This window comes from Bombus affinis, chromosome 7, assembly GCF_024516045.1.
Source record: "Bombus affinis isolate iyBomAffi1 chromosome 7, iyBomAffi1.2, whole genome shotgun sequence".
Lineage (NCBI taxonomy): Eukaryota > Metazoa > Arthropoda > Insecta > Hymenoptera > Apidae > Bombus > Bombus affinis.
In genome coordinates, this window is record NC_066350.1 from 2327818 (window position 1) to 2343269 (window position 15452).

Consider the following 15452-nt stretch of genomic DNA (forward strand, 5'->3'; position numbering starts at 1 on the left):
GATTTTTAATAATAGCCATTGGAGACTGTGAACATATTCCTTTTAATTGCCTTTCTGATAAAGTACAATTGGTGGAATTATTTAATACTTTCATTATGTTAAAATTGTTGTGCAACAAATATAGATTAATGTTTTTACTACGTTACAATAAAATTGTATCATTTGGATTAGGACAAATGCGATATTCATATTTTGATAGCATCTCTATACATAAAGAAATGAATTGACTCTGTATCGTGTACCCTTTATTAGAGAGATTTTTCTATGATTTCCATAATTTCGATATTATAGTAAGAATAGTTGAATTTTTGCAACTTAAAGAATTTTAAAATTTCTGTGTTTCTATTCATTTATATGAGTTGGCTTTAAAACTCTAGTGTTCAGCTCTAGATCATTTCACTGTGACGTTGTTGGAAACAGAGTACTGTGGTATTTTGGCACATTTTGCAGTTAAACACCGACTATTACGACTACTGCATATTGGTGATTCCATTTATCAATGTTGATATTTCTTTATAACTGCGTTATTATTTTTGTTATGCCATTAAGCGATTTCAGTAAGGCAATTAGAATTTCGACTAGTATATTTTCTGATAGTAATAACTGTGTGCATCAACGATTTAAAATCAGATTCCTTTTGTTCACGATTGATTGTGTCTTTAAAAATTGATAAACTACGAGAATAATGATTGATTCCATATTGCAAGCTATCGGTTTAAAGTTTCTTTGAACTCGTTTTGATAACTTACTTCATATACGAGTATTTACTTCCTATATCTCTAGCTTTTCGTTAAATTACAATAATATTTATATACTATACGTACAAATATTGATATTATTAGTGTTTACTAAATATATATATAAACATATGCTTTAGTGTTATAATTATTTTTATCCTGTGCATTGAAATCGTTTTGTTATAAAAAGATATACAATGAATAATTCGATATATCGAATTAAGATAAGAGATAAGAAAATAACAGATACAATGAAATTTAATATTACAAGAATATATTCAATCCCTTTTTATTCTCAGTCGATTAATAGCATAATATCAAAAGCGAGTAAGTTCGCTTCATTAATTCGGCTAAACAGATGGGACGTATGAGAGAAAATCTTATTACAGTATTTAGCAAGTTTAGATGTTAAAGTAATTGCGGATGAAAATTTTAGCGCGCATGCAAAACTTTTCTCGGTAAATCGGAAGAGGTACGAAGTCTCGAACCAGGAATGAATAGACATTTCTGTGAATTTAGCTTACGAAAATTTTATCCACCCTATGTAATAGATTCAGATTTATTATCACTGTAGTACTCGAAAACACGGCGTAAAATTCAGATGATCCTTCGACTGTATTTTCAATTCAATCAAAGATGAAAAATGTTTAATCGTCGTCGCTTTTCAAACCTTTTTGAAGGTGTCGATGAAAGGTGTGAAAGAAGTACTCGAACTTGATAGAAACGTCAGCAATATCTTATTATTATTTAAATGTTCTTTGTGAACATTCATCGTTTATATTTTTCTGAATATATTGCATCGATTGAATTTCTCAGCGATTCAAATCGCTGATCTTCGATATTCAAATAAATCAACCACACGTACCAATCAGTCTTCTATGTAAATGCACGCACAAGCACACACACACATATTCGTGTTCACATTTACGATCTCGTCGACGTCCCTTGGCCTGAAGCAAAGCAGAAGTCAATTAAGTCGATGTAAACCGTAACAAGTGGTAACAATGGAGGTAAAGAAATGAATTAGGCAAGAAGATTAAAACGTAGCTAACAGGGCCGCAGAGGTACAAGGAACAAAACTGTAGGGATTTTCGCGACAACAAGGTTAGAAGAAACCAATAAAGGCAAATCAACAACTCTTCCCGTGATAAGATTTTTGAAAGAGGAAACGAAACTGCAAGTCATGAGAACTGGTGGAACAAGCATACATATCCAGCTAGCCACCCTTCTCCAAGGGTTACTATCAAAGTTCGTATCCGCCCGTAAAGAACGAGACAGTGGAGAAAAAGCAGATGCAGAAAGAGATAGAGATTTTAAGGGATAGTGAGAACGAAAGAAGATAAGGTCGCGAAATACACAATGGAAGGATGCGTATAGTAGGATTCGAGGTCCGGTTTGTTGGAGGAGGACATTGAACGGAGCAAGTTACCCGCGAAAGAACGGGACACTCGCATCGATCGGATTCCACTGTGTAGGAGTGCAATGAAAAGCATCTTTAAGAGTAGTATAGCGACGTCTCGAAGAGGGGTTGAGGTTGGTTCGGGGCAAAGGTGGGTTGTAGGAAACGCACGGTACGGGGGAGATTCCACGAGACTATTTATGTAGCTTGCCATCTAGAAAGTTTGCAAGAACAATTTATTACGGATATACGTACCATTTAAAGACGTCAAAGTTATTATGACAGAGAACTTTATCTGTGATAAAGGGAACGGCAGGGGAGGGACTTCGTTATTCAATCGATGGAAGTGGAAAGTGCTGGATATAATAAAAGAGGGAACGACTATTTAGAAAGATTTTCTTCTTTTGCGAATCTAATGAAACTGGGTCTTCCTAGATACAGATTTAGGTAAGTCTATCGCGAGCACTGCGAGCAGCAAGAGTATTTAAATCGACTCTTCGAAAGAAGTTTTTCTGAGATGCTACATTAGGTGTAGATATTCTATTCAGGACGAAATCTTGGTACATAGCAGTACGGTGTATACTTAGGAACGTTCTAGAAATTTCTTTAGTTACAGGAATGTACCATTTAAGGCATACCATTCAAAGTGGAAGTTATGTTTTTCATCAGCAAGTCTCGTCTTTTCATCGATAAAATGGTAACATGATTCGAGCCTTAAGTCGACAGACTTGGAAAACTCCTTTTCTTTCCGTTACGCATCACTTACCCGACAGTATAGGGGTGCACCAGGAAATATACGTGTTCTTTGTAAGTCGTAGTTTAGTAGGTTTTATTTGCGTCCTTTAATGTCGGAACGATTTTCATTTTATCTTTTTTCGCAATAGTAATAAATCTCTGGAAATGGTATTAAATTCCAATTATGTAGGAAAGCATTAATGAGAATGACTTTTATTGTGAAAGACACAGGGGTATTGAGATTGTGTGACGTTTCTCTATAAATAATTCGTGGCACTTTTCGTAAACTTATCAAACTGAGAAAATGTGTATTTTCCGTTGAAAGCGTGAAAAATATTAGCACGTTTCTTCCTCTTTTCTACATCAGAAGAAAAGAAGTAGCTTTTTACTTTGCGGTGTTTAAGAATAATACCAAAACGCGGTTTGCTTTTCTTAATTGCACAGAAATTAAATTTGCAGATGTGTCTCGAATAAACATCGTTGAAATAATCTCTCGACTTTCCTTGAATCAAAATCGTGCTAGATGGCTTCGTAGTCGTCGAAAATTGCTCCAAATACGCGCGATTATCGAAAAACGATACGTCGAACAACGTTCCGAATCGAGTTCTCGTAGAAGAAACGAAATCCGCAAAGACAGTGAAAGATGTAGAAGCACGGGAAATGATCGTGTAGGAAATGAGGATATCCACTTGTTACGTCGCAGAAACCTCAATGGTTTGTTCTCGTGATACGAGAATAAGGAGCATCTAGCAGTTGAAAGAAGCGAGACTAGTGGGACGGAGACGGAAGTCGGTAGAAGAGGAAAATGGGAATATCCGTATGTCGAAAGAGATAAGTGAAACGGCGATCGAGCTTAGCGGGAAAGAGAAAAAGGCACGACGATGAGCGTCGCCGTTGCCAGGGCAATGAATCGCAGATTGACGCAGGCGTCACGAGTCCGGCCACGCGCACACCCCGTTTTCTGCTCCCTTCCACCCACCTCGAAGCGTGCCGCTGCTTAAGGCATGCACACTACAATAGACGTTTTCTCGTCCGACGCAGTTGGTTGGACTTACGAGATTTGCCGCATTATGATTCACACGTAAAAATCTTCTGACGTGAAAAGTGTCGGTTCACCGCTTTTTACAGTTTTTCGATTCGTTGGATATACTTGGGAAAGCTGCTCCTATTTCCTAGGATTACCTGGGGTAGGATCAAATTTTGTCGCATGTTACGCAAGGCTTAGAATCGTATGAGTTCTAAATTTTTAATTTTCGTTATTGATAATTAGGCAAACGTTTGTCTCAAAAAAGTTTCTCTATTTGTTCGAAAATTTCCCAAAAGTTAAGAAAGTTCGACTTCAGTGTTTACATGTAAATGTTTCATGGCTAACAGGAAGGGATTCTCAGGAGCATTAAGTTTATTTCAAATCGATTAGTTTCCCGTGCGAAGTTTTAATAGGTTGCGGAGAAAGGTTTTCGCGTTTCGCGTCAGCTTTCATTTGATTGCATTTCGTTCATTATACGATATGGTAATACGCTTACGTGTCTATAATATCACATTAACGTCCGTAATACGAACTAGTCTATATTCGTGAACGTGTTAATTTTGCAGCATGCGTGAAAAATTTACGTTCATCAAACGTCTTACTGATGTACTTGCACGTCTGATAAATCACTGTCATACATAGTTGTACTAATGTTTGATTCAACGCGACCTACTGCCTGAGAGCAAAATCTATATTGCTCGCTTTACGAGGTGGCAACATTATGAATTCAGGGAATTATACCGGTCATACACGTCGACAACGTGTAGCAGCGGTTCGCAATCAAAGAAATTGCGAAATGATTTTTAAGTGTTCACATAAAAAGTGCAGACACGAATATTAAGCTGCCTCGTCGTCGAGTTTTTGAATCGGTGCTTAACACGAGGTTTAGCCGCTTTCCACGAAGTTCGGTCCATTTATGCACGAACAGAGAAAGGCAGAGAAAAAGAGAAAGGAGCCGGAGGCGAGAGCCGCAGGAGAGAGAGATGAGGTGTTGTAGCGTTAGCGAACATTCGTGAAAGCGTACTTTAGACTGTAACGCGCATTCCCAGGACAGGAAGCGAACGGGCGAACCGGCAAGTTAGCAAGCGAAAGGGAATAAAGATAGAAAAGATCCGCGTGCGCTGGATATAGCGTATATCGTCGCGACAGCGTCGACGTTGTCTGTGCCTCTGGTGGGGTGGTTGGAAAAGTTGTGTGAAACTTGAAAGAGAACCAGAGAAGGAAACGTAGGATATACGAAGGAAAGAGAAACGTCGGTGTCCAACCGGGGAGAATCGGAATGAAAGGGGGGACGAATCTGGTGGTGGTGAAACGTTATAGATGTGTAGAGAATCTCGTTGTCGGTGTTGGTAAATGTCGAAAAGACGAAGGTAACGGCGCGGTGGGTGGCGGTGGTGGTAGAAAAGCGATGGTGTTGGTACCGTTGGCGGTGGCGGTGGTGGTAGTGATGGTGGTGGTGGCAGCGGCAGCGTGTCCCGACGCCGGGAAAGTTTCGCTGAGAAGCGCGCGGAGTGTGAGAACGCGGCGCGAGCGAGAGAGCCGAACGTAGAAAGAGGACAAGAGCGAGACCGCGATTCAGGGGGTGAGAGAGCAAAGGGGATGGAGAATGAGAGTGAGTTTGGAGCGAGGACGGCAACGCGGTGCGGGCAAGGTTTTCGTCTCCAGTTCCCGCTAAGCGGCCGATAGGATTGGAACGAGTTGGCTGCGTACGCGGTAACACACGCGGGGTAACGTGTTTGTCCAGGTAGCGTGCGCGGTGTGATGGTGGTTGTCGTAGCGCGAAAGAACACACGCGGCACGCGCTACCGACGGAACGGACCGGCCCGTGCTGGCGTGTGTGACCGACCGAGCGCTGCCGGTAATAACAGCGTAATAGCGTACTATAGAATATAGTAGTGGGAGATTCTTGCACGAGTTACGCGTGCTGCTACCGCGGTACTCGAGTTCACGCGTGGCACTACGGCCGCGGAAGACCACGAGCGAGCGAGGTCGTCCGAGCGCAAACTGCGTCCTTCTTCTCCTTCCTACTTCCTATTTTCTTCCACCTCTTATACCCTTCCTACTTCTCCACCTCCACCTACATCTTCTCTCTGTCTTCTCTTTCTCCTGCTTTTCCTTCGCCAACTCCTACTCCCGCCACTTCATCTCTCTCTTTCTCATATTCTCTACCTCTAGTGAGATATTGATTTCCCTTAGCTGGCTCCCACGAGGGCAGGCGGCAAGCAACCAGGTACGACTACCTCCGCAAATAGACAGCCTCCGACGATGAGAAGGGAATCATCGCATGTATCGAGAGTATGCACTTTCTAAGTTTCAGGGGTCCACCGTCCCTGCTGCCTAAAACGATCCGCTTCGACGCTTCCTCGCGTTGTATGGTCGTCGCGCTCTCTGTACCACTCAAACGATGCCGCGCTCTTCTCTATGTTTGCCACGTGTAACTCATGTTCGCGTGACTTTTATTCTACATGCGGAAAGTTAGAGGAAACTCGTGTCGCTAAGTCTTATGAAAGCGAATACGAGCATAATTTTATAGTAAAGCTAGATATCGCAGCAGATAAAAGATTATTTTATATAATATTAACTACCTTGCACGTAACAGAGAACGTAAATGTAACATCTTGTAAAAACAGTAGGACAAGTTCCTTTTTAATTCGAAGAATTTTGGGTGCGAGTTGAAATAGCTCGACGCATTGCTAACGCGTTCTAAATCATTCTGCTCTCCTAGTATACAGTACAGACCTGCCTGATCATATTCGATCCTATACTACTGATTACCGTTTCGTTTCTGCGAATTTGTTGATAACTCGTTTCGCAGACGGTTTACAAAGCGTCGAATTGAGTATTAGATCTAAACCATAAGCGCGTAATCATTTCTTTTGTTGCCCGGCTAAGTTGCTCAAGAGTAAATACCTTTTCTTTTGCCGGTGATCGCTGTTCTGGAATTCGTAGGTGTTCCAAGAAACTTTTGCGAAGTAATGCGCCATCTTGGTTCCTGCGCATTGCTGGCCGACGAATTCGCGAGTGACTTGAAACTTTTTTATTTACCGCGTTCATGCTTACACACAGAGACAAAGGGGGCTGGAGAGGGAGAACTGTTTCCCCTACTCAAACTCTGGATGGGGTGTACGTATCTGTCAACCCCCACTCGGCTCGTGCCGCCTGCCGCTTTCCAGCAAAGTTTTCCCGAGATCCTGGAAACTACGAGCGATGCGGGGAGAAAGAGGGGGGAAAGTCTGTACCGAGGGAGGGGAGAAGCGAGACCGCTTTCTAGTAGCGTGCGCTCACGGGGATCCCTTTTCACCGAATTCTAACCTAGTAACGAGTTTACTCCGTCGGTAACGCCGGACGCGTGCCAGCGATAAACGTGCCGCGTGTTACGGTGACAGTGGGATGAGCAAAGTGGTACAGGACACGAGATGTGGTCATCACGATCAGGCTTCTTATCAGGCTGATTTTTTTCTCCAAGCAGGACCATGTGCGTAACTTAAGGAAACATGTGACACAAGATAATAAAGAAACGTGAAACGGGGACATTTCAGCTTTTTTTACTATGTTCATTCGTGAATCGTGCGGTGGCATCATGAACCGTTTGTTTACGTTGGTGTTCGTGCTGAATTCAACTGACCAACGATGGACACGCTGATATCATGATTCAAAAGTGTTTCAGACTGGTCAGGATTACTGGATCGTGAGGCTTAGTTTTCAACAAATAAATCACGTATGTATACTTATTATTGCACGTGACTGTGATTAAACAGATGTAACTATTTATTTAAGCATAAAATATTCGACTCGTTTTGGAAATATATATTTCCTTGCTTGAACTGTAAAGAACTATTTGAACTTTTGCGCGCTAATTCGAAGCTGTCTATGCAGATTCGTTTGTTAAATGATTTCACGATCGTTTATCGGTTCGACTCTGATCTATCGCCGCAGACTGGTAGACTTTCGTATTGGTAGATAAAAAGAAAAAAATCGTTCTCTAATCTGCGTAATTCGTCGCGAGTATCCTGGCGATACTGCGTTTCTCTTCTCTCCGGGGATGGAACAGGTCAGCTGATCATTTACTAGGCACTATATAACGTTGCTTGTTGTGAGAGTATCAACGCTTTTGATTATCGGGATTCTGTGCGCGCAGACTCAATGTGAGATTAATCCTCTGTGAGCTCACCCCTTCCACTATAAACTTACCAATACATGCTGATCGCACGTTCGAAAGTTTCATGAGCGTCGAAAAGTTTTGCGCTCCTGTAGTAGCGCGGATTTGATCGAGAATCGGGGAACTTTGTGCTTACACACCGGAGCAATTGTTTCTTGCGCGTTATCATACGTGTATGTGCGATTGTATTTGCGTAGCCAGCTTTTAAATTTCATTAGTTTAAGTGTATTGTGGCGGGGAAATATAACTATAAAATGTAATAAAATTATATACATGTTTTCAATTTAATAATTTTCCGTTACTAAAATTTTATATTCTATTCTGTGCGAAAAATTCGTTGATATTTTTATAAAATTATATGCACGGTATTAACTTATCTTTTTATTCCGGTTTTATTGTTATTTTATTTAGTTCGTAAATGTTTCGCTTTGCTTTGCATACATTTCATTGGGATGTAATTTCTTATTTGTGTTGAACCTATGCTTCGAAAACTACCGATTTGTTGGAAACGGACTGGTAACGGAAAATCTGAACCAGCGGATTTTGGAAAGAATGGACTGAAGCACGAGATATCGGGCATTAAACTTGACGTCGTGTTCTCGGGATTATACGAAATATCGTACCAGTCTGGTAATTGTTAAAAATCTATGTCATACCGGAAGAATACAAAGCGTTCCTTGTATACGAGCCAAAATGATTTTGAGGAAAAAACCGGCGCGAATTACGCTCAGTAATTTTTCTGAAAAAGAACTCGCATACTTCTATGGGCATAAAACATCATGTTTTCAATTTAACAAAATTGGGGAAGCCATACGTATAAAATGTTCACTATCCTCTTTTATTCATTATGAATGAACATAAAACAGTGGTTATTCAGTACAAAATGTCTTCTCTAAAGTCTGACACGCTGGTATTCTAACTGTGATGAAAACAAATACCGTACATAAGAAATTCTTTCAATCTTTACGCTTACCTTACTTCGCGTTAAATAATAATTTAGCTACACTAGTGCGAACGTTCACGTATTATCCCCGAAACAATTATTCGATTATTCGAATAAACACTCTTATCGAGCGAGTTACGTACCATCGAGCGAAACAATGGAAACTCTGAGTTTTCTCTATCTTAAACGCGTTATATGATATCCTGTCCCCGTTTAGTAGCACCTGGAATGACAGTCCGATGCATGAAAAAGTAGAGAGGCACTAATTAAGCCGCTATCATTACGGTTCCGCGGTGTAATTCCGCGTTGTTGGCATTGTGCTTCGAATTCCACCAAGTGGCTGTTGGCCGGGGGCTTTTGGAATCCTCCGGAGCGTGGTCCAAGGCCTTTCAACTCCAATTCCACGCGCGTGCGTCTCATCGTCGAGGTTGACGTCGTCGTCAACGACATCACCGTAGTCCAGGATGTTTCCTGTTGTTTCCTCGCTTCGCCTCACAAGACCGGAGCTAGAGGTTAATCGGATATTTCCTAGTTGTTACTTTTTTTTTCATACGCGTGAATATTGCCTAAGAGAGTCAGCCCCATTGCTTCGTATCCTTCCGCGATGCATTCTTTCTTCGATGCTCCAAAAGAGTAAATGTGCCATACTTTTAAGATTAACAATGGACAACATCGCAGAGGAGAAACTCATTAAGTTTATTTAAATATGCTAGAGTACATCTATCAGAAGATAATGTTTTTGCGAGTATTTTGCGAAGTAGTTTGCGAGTATTTCTCTAAGGATGAAGGAAGTAATAAGTCTTCTCCTTTTTGCAATTGTTCTTAACATCTACTATGGCTCAAGTTTATAGTGATCGCGTAATTAAATTAGGCAACATGTCAGAAAAAGATATTTGGATCGTTTTTATTTTCTCCTTAGATTTCGTTCATTAAGTATCTATTCTAAATGTTAATGGGGATAAATGAAACTTACCTTTATAGCTAATGAAACGTCCATTACTTTTGTTACAATTTTTATTTTTGACGTCTGATACTTTTTCATTCTTGCGAATAAAGTACGAATGCAATTTTTAACGTTATGATTTTCTTCTGTTTACTTTGTTTCATTTACCAACGAGTGAAACGCACTTTGACTGACTGAAATGAGTGAATTTCAACGCTTTTACATATTTTTACAACAAACATCGTAGAAAACAAGCTGCAACTACAATGCATCTATTACATCTAACATAATTGTTTAATTTATTATATCCTAAAAATGGTACCGTTAATGACGAATTTTTTAGTTCATTATTTTTGAAAGAAATATATTCCAATTGACAATGTTTTAAACGAACAGTCGAGTATTTCTTAAAGCAGTACATTGTTTCATAAAAGTAACATACTAAATATAAATCTTTTAAAAAGAACGAAGCAAAAGTTTTCCAAACATAATTTTATACCATTCGTAACTTCGTAGCGAATAGCTTTTCTGTAACTTTGATACTAAATAAAAATTGGATAAGAAATTGCTGACCTGTGTCAAAGTTCGTATATAGTAAAACTTATTTGATGCCTCGACTTCTTCCAAACTCTTATATCGAGGACGCGTTTACCAAAAATTCAGCGAATAAATAATAGTGACGAAACTTGAAACCATGTCATTTGATCGATATGTTTTCTTACGAGATCAACTGCAAATTTAAGTGATTTTGGCACGCTTCAATATTTACGTATAAAATCGATATTTTGAAGAGATTCAGTTTCGAAACTTTTGAATGTATTTAATGTCATAACGGCGAACGGCACACTCATTTGTTCGATTTTAAACGCGAAAGCGTCGAATGTGCACTCAATCATTAAAAGCTTTGTTTACCGGAAAGACTGGCGTTTTAGAATGAGCAATGGATACAATATTTCAAGTCTCGGTATCCGTTCGGTAGTTTTCGTGCTGACTCTTGGCGAAAAGGCTTGAAATCGTTGAGAAGTTGCGGATGCCGGGACAGATGAATGGGAAGTAACAGATAACCAATCGTGCGAGTATAATAGCCAAGCAAACCTGCGCACAAGCATTTCCTTTTCCTCGGTTAATTTTTCCACGAGGTAAAATTTAAAAAATTTCGAAATTAGGATTTTATATGAATGAAAATTATATTAATACTTTGCTGAATATTTGCGTTATACATTTGCAAATCAAATATCTAAATATTAAAGGGTTAGAAAGAACGATTATAAATGTCCTTTCTTAGAAATAAGGAAAAAATACATTTTATATCGAGAACATCCGAATTACATTTTTGTAAAGCTTTCATACGGAAAAAATACGTTCTGCTCTTCGAGAAGGTTTCCGGATTCCGAATACACAATCTCGCTGTAGGAAAATACTGCAACACGCTTATCATCTTTGATCGCGGTATTATCCGACAAAAAAGCGTGGACACATTACATGATTTTCGCATACGCGTTTCGGAAGGTATGTCTGATAACTGCCACGTCGCTGAGAATTTTCTTTGCGGAGTGATCCAATTGTTTTCGCGTACAAATCTCCGATATCGGTTCGGTCCACCGTTGCCATAGTTCTATTTCATTCCCGCCGACCACCTCTGTTTTTCTCGTTGCCAAAATCGAAGTATCGGCATCAGCGTGGCCCGACGCCGACGGTAAGGAGGAAGTTTACGTCGTAAACTTAGAGTCTTAAGGGTGGAATTATAGTTGAGTAGAGCTCGCGCTAAGCCACGCAGTTGTTACCACGGTGAGCGCTTTAAAAGTTGGTCTTAGGTGTTCGTGTTGGTACCGGGAGAGCGGGCGAAGAAGAAGCCAGAAGAAGCGAGAACGCGCGATACGATGGAAAGAGACGCGGAAACGTGGTTAAGTTGCCAGGAAACTTTGGTAAAACTGAAAAGTTAATTTCGTCGTGTTAAATTACTCGAGCGCTCGGGCATTAAACTTGCAAAAGTTGGCCGGATGACTGAAATACGTACCTTCCGCCACCTCCCTCTTCTTCTTCTTCTTCTTCTACTTCTTCCTCTTCTTTTTCTTCTTCTTTCTTTTCATTTCTCTTCTACCGTTCGGTGCTTTCTTCCCTCGTTTCTATCGCTGTGTCATCTAATATCGATACGATCACGTTCATTTAATTGTTATCTCAATCGTATGTAATAAACGTTCGACGAATCTTTTCTATATGGAATCCGTGTCGTGAATTATGATATGAATATAATTATGTAATAGTAATCAATATACACATATACTTGTTTAATGATTATTCAAACCGGCGTGAATAACGATTATTTAATTGATAATACAGGAAAGATTTTATCGCGTTGAGAAAATTATTACAGGATTTATCTATGTACGTATTATGAATTTACAAACGAAAAGTAAAATATTGATGTGATCCTAATCTTATTTTTGTAGGTGATTTGTAAATTGTTAATATGACAATGTCAGCTCTATCATTTAAATTCATACGTCCAACGCATCAATCAAACAAAAATTCGGATTAATAGCCTGTGCACAATCGTTTATCTGTTATATTGCAATTGCGAAGAATGAAAGCGGAAAGAGCACACTATCGTGGCAAGAGATACAAGTCATTCGAATCGAATCGTTAACGCTTTAGCCAATATTGTAAAATACTTCACTTTCACGTAATTTCGAAGCAATTGTATAGCTTTCCAACTGGTATCTACGGCATCATTAATTTCCTATGACCTATATTTTTTATCGATTTTCAGAAAAATTTAGAGAATCGTTTGATAGGTCAAATTGTAAATTTTTATGAATTCCTTCAATTTGTCACATATATATATGTATACACATATACATTGGAATATGACAAATTGACAGAATTCATACAGATATATATAATATATAACATATGTATAATATGTGTAATATAATAATAATATGTATATATATGTATGTATGTATGCGAAATAGGGGATAACTGATGTTGATATTAATTTTATTATTTATGAAATATCTGTAGTTTTATGTTACATATTATTACATCATTTTGAAACAGAAGAACGACGTAACGAAATAAAACGGGTGTTGTATACAAGTTGTTGCATTATACATATAATCAAGTCATATCAATTATTAGCAAAAAAATAAAACACTAAGGAATATAACGTTGATATCGCTTTAAAGATACACGTGGTAGACATGCGAATTAAATGTTTGTTGAAATCAATAATCTTTTCTTTAATTCTGGTATTTCAATATAAGCAAACTTCAAAGAAGTTTAATAGTAACATACAGTATACATACGTCTACTGTAGATTGATCGAAAGGAAATAGAGAAGAACGGTAAAGGGGATGGGGTTCTTGCCGTTCCGTTCAAAATTTATTTCGCTATGTAGTTTGTAGTAAATTTACTTAACTTTACATTCATGGTGTATTTTTATGTAATAAATATATGACGGGTATTTAAACTTTCAAAAATATAATATTGATTTACACTTATTATTTTTAATAAGAAACTATTTTAGTATTAGGTTAATATCATGAAACATTTGACATAATGTTATGTAATAGAACGTAGCAAGTGAAAGGGAACAATTAAATCCGAATCGGTGAACTGTAGGACATAAATGTTATTTTTAAAGGGCTGGCAATGAGTAATATAAAAAATACCGGCGCAAAATATTTTGCAATATTAAAATGTTTTAATTATTTTATCCAGGCATTTAGTCATAAAGATACTTTTATTAAAATACTCATAGAAATATGTGTGTATATTACGTTCGTTTCTTCACTAAATTTACGTATAAAAACATATATTTTAAATAAAATTTGGTATATTTGATATCTATATTTTTATTTTAATATTAAACTAAATTGAAAACTCAGTTTACTGGTATATGAATGTTTAAATTAATTTTCATCTAAATACTACAATATTCATACTGTGTAAAACGCCTGAAAAATGAAAAGAAATTAATGGTATATTTATGTCGTTGATAATATACATTTGGAGAAAAGATACGAAGAATATTTGTTTCGTATGATCTTCTCAAGATTAGTTAGAATTTCATGATGTATTTTGTCTTGCCATATCCTAAGACATTCGTTGCTGTTTTTAATTAACTGTTCTCAAAGGTTTTATTTTTGTAATTAAAATTATACCTTCATAAATCTAATAAACAGAGTGGTCTCTGAAATGAAGCGGTACTATAGTGTACAATAAGCGGTACAATAGCGGTACTAAAGTTGTACAATTGAAAGTTGTTGTATTATCGCTTGATCTGATAAAGAATTGTTGAGAATATCGTTATGTCCTTTTCTGTTAGTAATATACAAAAGTTGGTCTGTAGTTAAAATGGATCTGCAGCTTTTACATTTAAGTAATTTGTCGCAATAACTACATACAATGTATTTCAACATCGCTAGAGAAGTTATCGAATTAATTATTTGTGCAGCTGCTAAGTTTGAACTTTTTGCAATAAGAAAACGCGAACTTCCTCGCACAAAAATGATCACGTATACTTTGCTTTGAAATATCAGTATTGAAATTACAAGAATCAATACCTATTTCATTTCCGCACTGTACAAAGTGTACAGATAGACATTTTGCTTGCTATATATATATAACATATTGGCTTCCAGGTAATTGAATTAAAATGTATACTGGAATCAAAATTATTTTAGTTCGTGAAGTAATCATTGTAATCTATCAACTGAAGTAACTTCATATTCCACTTTGTATGCGCTTTTTGGTATCGACCTATATGCAAAAACTATAATGTTACGCATGAAGTCATTATAGGATACTGAATGTATTTTTTCGAACGATAATAAAGTCGCTTCATATTAGTTAAACGTCTCATGAGAGTTATCCTTATTTACTGCGGTAGATGTATATGACACTCTGTACAAACACTGCGGACAATGGTACAATGGGTTATGATAGAATAAGGATTTTGTTTTTCTACTGAATTATTTCTAAGCAAATTTATAACACATCTTTTTAACAATAATGAATTGTTATTCACATCAAAGTATTTAACATGACATCAAATATAAAGGACAAGGTTATTTTAAATTTAATTCTACAGCAGTTTAATAGAAAATATCATAGAAGTACGTTCTAAATTGTTCTGTAACAGACACGAATACTGTTATTTTCGAGTTTGCATCGAATCCAGATAATAGATAATCATAATGAATCTAATTGCTTTCAACACTCCCTCCAGTTTTTCGATTGCAGTTCAGTCGGTAAGGTCACGGTCGTATTGCTCGCCGACATCGTGCATTGCTATAAGTGTACTTGGTCGAACGTGTGTGCACGATCTGGCGCGTGCGTAAACACACAAGAGAACAAACTTTCGCGGCGGCTTCGGGGGTGAGTTACCCCACCGTTGTGCGCACCGAGCGATTCTCCACTAGCACGTGCAGTCAACTTTAAACGCACATGCACACGCTCGCCGCGATGTCATTTCAGTTTGAGCCATTTAAAGGCATTACTTTTT

The 15452-nt window shown here is 37.9% G+C and overlaps 1 protein-coding gene across 4 annotated transcripts in view; it reads left to right on the plus strand.

Annotated features, from left to right (window-relative positions):
• Positions 1–5459: 5459 nt before the first annotated feature.
• LOC126918331 (mucin-5AC-like) overlaps positions 5460–15452 on the plus strand; it is a 304827-nt gene continuing 294834 nt past the window's right edge. Inside the window, exons 1-2 of one of the 4 annotated variants that reach the window (XM_050726086.1) lie at positions 5460–5756; positions 6965–7616. The gene's annotated coding sequence lies outside the window, so the exon portion shown is untranslated. The remainder of the gene's footprint in view (positions 5757–6964; positions 7617–15452) is intronic. The other 3 variants (XM_050726087.1, XM_050726088.1, XM_050726090.1) reach the window with 3 other exon arrangements.